This window comes from Passer domesticus, unplaced genomic scaffold, assembly GCF_036417665.1.
Source record: "Passer domesticus isolate bPasDom1 unplaced genomic scaffold, bPasDom1.hap1 HAP1_SCAFFOLD_54, whole genome shotgun sequence".
Lineage (NCBI taxonomy): Eukaryota > Metazoa > Chordata > Aves > Passeriformes > Passeridae > Passer > Passer domesticus.
The window spans coordinates 166,726-173,053 of NW_026990162.1; the positions used below are offsets into that span (position 1 = coordinate 166,726).

Consider the following 6,328-nt stretch of genomic DNA (forward strand, 5'->3'; position numbering starts at 1 on the left):
CACTGCCTGCACCAGGCTCGCGGCAGCGTTCCGGTAGGAAGCGGCTGTTTGGGCGCGGGCAAGAGTGGGCAGGGAATTGATAAGGCCCGGGCAGCGGGACAGCCTTTCCTGGCTGCTCTTTGAAGAAGGGAATTCACAAGCAGCAGAGCACCAGCTCCCTGCTGTGTCTCGTCCAGCTGCGGCAGGGCTGAGCCCAAATGGCTCTAGCAGGGACAAGATCTCTCCTGGAGGCAGCGCCGCAGGGTCCTGCAGCCTGCTGCCTTGAAAACCTCCTGGAGATCTGTGTTCTCGAAGACATTTTGAGGAACAATTCCCAGAAGCCTCAGTCAGCTGAGGCAATTCAGGGTGTGGGAGGAGCAAAATCATGGAGTTGGAGAGGAAAATGCTACCCTTGGGGAGCAGGAGCCAAGGGCTGGGCAGCAGAAATGAGGGACTGGGAGCAAAGCACAATCTTTGACCCATATGAGAGCCAATGGCCTGAATCCTCAGCTGAAGAGGCAAAGCGGCTGAAGGGCAGCATGGGTGGGGTTTGGCTCCTTTTTTGTGTTGTGGGGCAGCTCAAGCCTTTTTCCTTTGCATCTTGCGGGAGGCTCTGGAGATGTTGCTCTCGGGGGGGCCTCCAACAGCTCAAGGCCATCCCTTGGCTGATTATCATTATGCAGGTAACCAAAGCCCAGCTTCTTCCTTCTCTGACACATGCTGCCGTGCCCTTAATGGCCGTGTCAAGCATTTCTGCTTCAATTGTGCTTTAAACCAGCAGAAGGTCTCGCCTTGTCTGGGGATGGGGAAAGCACCAGCATCTACTCCTTCAGCTTGACTCGTTTTCCATCCTTTTTTTCCCTGGGGAATGCCTGCTCTCGTCTTCATCACCTTCTGAGGGAGCAGACACGCACACACGTGAATGATGGCTAGAGCCAGCTTGCTTTTGGCAGCCAGTGGGATCTGCTTCAAGTGGCTAGAGGGATCAATTCAGCTGCTGCTTTTTCTTGCCAGGCTCTGATAGATGGACAGCTGAGGAGAAGGAGGCCTTCCAAAAGGCTTTCCACACCTACGGCAAGGATTTCCATCTCATCCAGAAGCAGGTAAAGCCACAGGACATTCCTCACCTTGGCAGATCATCAGAAGGGACATGTTGATTATTGCTGGTACCAAATACTGCACCTATGTCCCTCTTTTCTCAAGTACCAAAACTGTTAAAGTAGTCACAGAACAGGACATGGAAGGCCTGTGTGAAAATGATGATCCTGCCTCTGCAACCCTTCTCTCCAGGCTGTTTTGGAAGACAAAGCTCTGTTCTGTCAGACTTGTCTCCCAGGTGTGCTGCTGCTTCCACAACACTTTGTGCTGGGATAACTGCAGTGAACAGGACGAAGAAGAACTGTGCTAGAGGGACTTGTTGTTGATCTGTGCATTACATGTGGTACCACGTAGCACAATACTCGGTTTATTACATTGCATAATGCCTCTCTGACTCCTCCATATTGATTTAATTTTACATCCTCCTCAATTTTCTCTATCATTTTAATTCCTACTTTACTCTGTATTCTCGTTATTCTCCAATGCACCCTACAGGATGGCCATTTCAGATTCCTTCTTTTTCTCTTCACAACAGATCCCAAGTAAGACCGTGGCACAGTGTGTGGAGTATTACTACTGCTAGAAAAAAGAGCAGAAACTTGCCAGCAGCACTCTTGCTCAGGTGAGTGGGAAGAAAATCCAGACATGCCAGCAGGGTCAAGAAACTGGCAGAAGGGCACAAACTCTGCTGCAAGCCACGCCAGATGCTGCTTTGCCTGGCTCCCTTGGTCCCACGCACTGGGAGAGGCGCAGCAGGTGCTGCCCAGACTTTTGTTGTGCTGCTACCCTAAAATACGGAATTCTGGAGCACAACTTTGACCCAACGAAGCAGCACCACCATCAAAATGGGCTTTGACTCTCTACAAATCAGTTTCTCAAAGTCTGGCGCCCTCAGGTTCCAATCAGACTCTTGATTCCCCACTCGGGCTGCCTTCATGGAGATGGTGCCAAATTTTAGAGATCTTTTGTAGCACCCCAGCGTATCCCCAAGAAGGAGCTGCCGGTGCTATGGCACCTTTAATACTTTCCTTACCGGCAGAGAGCAATTTGCTTCACAGAGAGAGACAGAGGGAGGGACAGAGAGAGATTATTTTGGGTAGCAGAAAATGGGTAATCACGTGTCTTCACTAGTTTGGCTGAATGTAAAAGCCATGCCCTAGACATGTGGGGAGGAAAACCAGAGATAAATAGATGTTAGGCAGAGAGGTAGAAATGAGACATGTACAACTAGAGATAGCCACGTATTTATCCCACCTCCTTAGAGCTGTGGTAAAGGGGAGTATTTTCCTCCAACCTCCATGGTTGGCAACCTGCCGCAGCCCACTGCCATATCCAGCCCTTTCCTCAGCTCTTTGGGGTTTGGAAGAATTTGCTTAGGCCAATAGATTTTTGGGGTGGGCGCTGTGAATTCCAGCTTTCTGAGAGGAAGGAAGCACTGATAAGGATTCTTTGATTTCCAGACTGCAGGCAAACGGAAGAGGAGGAAAAGCGCTCCCAGGAAGGAGACTGGGGAGGCCGGGAAGAGAAGCCGCAAGCGGGCTGGCAGCGCGGAGTGTCCCTGCTGCCAACCGCGCCAGCCGCCCCAGCCGGCGGGAGGCCCCTTTCCCTGCGGGCAGTGCCAACGCTGCGCAAGCTCCTCCTCCTTCTGCTCCCAGCTGCCCCTTTGGCCTAAAGCACGCTGACCCTTTCCAAAGGCACCACAGGGCAAGCTGAGGCCACTTGCAGGATCGCCCCTGGCAGCCCTGCTCAAGCTTACAGCCCACTTGAAACCCAAACAGGTTCGTTCAAACCCAGCATTCCCAGTGAAACCTTGCCATGCCCCAACAAGACACAGTTCATACAAGCAGAAACACAGGCATCAAAGCTTGCTTTGATGCTGCTGATCCAATTAAACCTAGGATGAAGCAAAAGGAGGAAGACATTTCAAAGAGTTGAAACAAGAAAGATCAGACTCATGGTGCTGATCACTTAATAAATGTGTCACAGCCTGAAAAGATGGAAATTCATCCAAAAAGGGAGATCTCAGCACTTGGCTTAATGGTGTGTATGAAGTTAACAATGCATGGTTTGTTTCCTGTCTTCCAGGGAGTTTGAAACCATCAAGGAGAGGAACAAGCACAGGAGAAGACATCGCCCACACAAGGATGCACAGCCTCTCCCCAAGAAGAAAAGGCCAAATTAGCCCTGCATTTGCCCCAGGCTAGCAAGATATAGATGTAAAGAGGACTAGATAGAAATAATTGTTTATTATTATTTATTATTATTATATTATCTATAAAAACAATAGATTGTTTTTCAAGTTTTTAGGATTGTTTATTCTTCTATTAGTTTACCTGATAGGAATCTCTGTGTTTATTAGTTAAGATACATTAGTATTATTAAAGATGTATTAGTAGTGTTAGATTTAGCAATAAATGTAACAGGTTTGGTGTTTCTATGCTTCAACTTTTCACATTTTGTCTTTGTTGAGACACAATCTGTGTTTATCATTAAACCAAAGTGTGTTCCATTTTGCCTTTTTGTCTGTATGAAATCCCTGAGGCACTGTTCGTTACATTTCCTTGGTGTTGCACACACGGCATTTGCCCTGAGAGAGCAATGTGGGCACACGAGTCCCCCCCAGGCCCAGCCCCTGGCTCAGCTGGCAGCACTTCCAGAGGCGTGTCCCCATTACTGCCAATGAAATCATGGTGGAGCCTCCTCCTTTGATTCCTGAACATCTCAGCTGGGAGTGGATAGGGAGGCTTTGCTGAATTCAATGCATTGGATCTAAAGGAGTGCTCTTGTCTCACTGTACTTGCTGGGATAAAAGTAGTGGGTTGAGGCCTGTGGTAATCGGCGGAAGAAATGCGGCACTCAATATGAGTGATCAGCAAATCTCAAAACTTTATTGATAGGCACATACATTTATATTGGTGTTAATGAGGCCAATACATATTGCAAAAGGCGAGCTCATTATTGGTTAGTTACTTATCAGCTAACTACGCCTACCTTAGCATTCTTGTGGCTACTGTGTTGCAGCTGTTCTCATCTTTTCTTCATATTTCTAACTAACGATCCTCTCCCCCATCCTGATGTTGCACCAAGGGCACAGTGCCCTTGCCTGATTTAGACATTGTCCGCTGGCTCCTATACCCATCTCCTTCTTCCTTAACTAACGGTATTATATCAGTGTGACCTTTGTCAGCTAGCCAGCTGTTCACAAAATCCTCCACACTTCCCCTGTTTTTCTGTTGCACAAGCATAGTCTGATTAGATGCAACAAATATCATTCTTTGAACCATGTTCTGTAAGCACATGCAAGAACAAGGCAAAACTAACACTACTAACAAAGCTATAATGCCTGCTATAATGATGACTCTAAGAATAGAGCGCAACCATGATCACAAGCCTAAAGATTTGAGCCATTCATCAATACCGGAGCCCGATTCTACCTGTAAGTTTCCAATTAACCTTCGCAACTCAGAGAGCTGGGAGTGGATGGACTGCGAATGATCAGAGAGGTTCATGCAATGCATGCCCTCAAATTCTTCACAACCATGGCCTTGTGCCAGTAAAAGGAAGTCAATTGCAGCTCTATTCTGAAGCGTTGCATGGCGAATAGAATCAACATCAAGCAAAAGCCTAGAAAGTGCCAAAGAAGTGGCATTAGTTTGTTTAGCAAGCCAGCATCCTAGCTTGTTTAAAATGGCATGGGCACCTGCTGCTGATACCCCTGGAGCCAAAAAGGATGCTGCCACTATGGCCCCTGGGGACCAAAATTTTACATCATCTTTGCAGTCAGCAGTAAATGCATGGACCATTCTTTTAATTCTATGATATTGGTGACTCATATTTAAGATCATGGACGTATTGGGTGTGAGTAGAGACAACCGTCCAATTGTACATGGCCCCCTGCTCAGCATCAATGGGAGACCAGGCCAAGCACGGTCCCCACATATTAAAAAGTAACCTGCTGGTAATTGAATAGGGTCATTTGATGAGATTGACACTCTCTTTGTGGTATAATTGCACCAGGTTGTTGCCTTACGGTAAATGGCCATGCAGGAAGTTACAATAGTAGAATAGTTCTTGGCTGGCAGCTGACTTTTATGCTTAAACCTAAGGCATGCATCCGCCATCACTGAGCCTAACAGTTCCAATTCTTGGGGTTCCTGCGGTGCTATAGGAAAATGAGAAATCCATTGGTCCCAGTTATCTACACTGACCCTGGCGTCATTGGTTTTGCAGGTGGGTATTTTTGATGGGCATGGCCAGGGATCTGCCGGTAGTCCGACCAAACAGGTTGTAAATGGATTACCAGGAGAAGATAATGATGAGCAAATAGCCTCCAGGTTAGTTAAATTTGCCATGGTGATCCAAATATTAGTCTTGGGCTGAGGTGGAGCCCATGCCTGATGGGTTCCCACTCCTTTGGCAATGTCTGGGCTGTCTATTAAGAGGGTAAAAATGAGTAAAACAGCAGCATAAGTCTGCCACATCACCCTGATTTTCCCGGGCGCTGTTTTGAACCATCCAGACATTTGGGAAATTAACAGGTTGCGCACAAACTGTTAAGAATGTCTCTTCTTTCCCCTTTTTTTTCTTGAGCTGCCCAGACTTAATCTTTTTAGAGCCCTTAAACAATCATCCTACGCTTGGTTGGGATCTTGATCTCCCAGAATCGGACCTACTACATCTAACTGGGAGAGGGGAATACCCCAACCACACTTAGACAGTAAGATACACAATTGAGATTGCTGTAAAGCGTGTTTGGCAAAGTGCTGGGTTTCCCACCTAAGCCATGCGAGAATTTTCTGTTCTGGGGACTCATACAACTGTAACCCTTGGCGGCCAGGTAACCCTGTAAAGGCCTGGAGTTCTGCTTGCGTGGAATCCTGCTGCCAATAAAATGCACAGCTTCTGCACCACAGCTCAGGTAACTGGGACTGAAGCACCCACTTAGTTTGCTGACACCCCCCGCAAAAGAACAATATCCATGCAGCACACTGAGTTATTTTGACACTTAATACAAGCTAATCTCTTAGGCCCTCTATAATAAAACGTATGAAGCGATGGAAGCAGGCTTAGTATTCTGTCCAGAGATTGACACCGATCAATCGCTCGGTCAATGGCAAAGCTGCAGTGTCCTTTCAGCTTGAGAAGTATCAGTCTAATGGTGATCAGCAGCTTCGCCTCCACTCGCCGACGGTCCTCTTCGCTCAGTTGTCTGGGGTCTGGTTCCATCTAACACGGCTAAATCCTGGGGTCC

General features: G+C 47.6%; 1 long non-coding RNA gene across 1 annotated transcript; it reads left to right on the top strand.

Moving 5' to 3' along the window:
* Window positions 1-527: 527 nt before the first annotated feature.
* On the top strand, window positions 528-1,699 carry LOC135292855 (uncharacterized). The gene is made up of 3 exons (XR_010355022.1): window positions 528-662; window positions 994-1,082; window positions 1,613-1,699. It is a non-coding gene; the product is annotated as an uncharacterized LOC135292855 (long non-coding RNA).
* The last annotated feature ends 4,629 nt before the right edge of the window (window positions 1,700-6,328 follow it).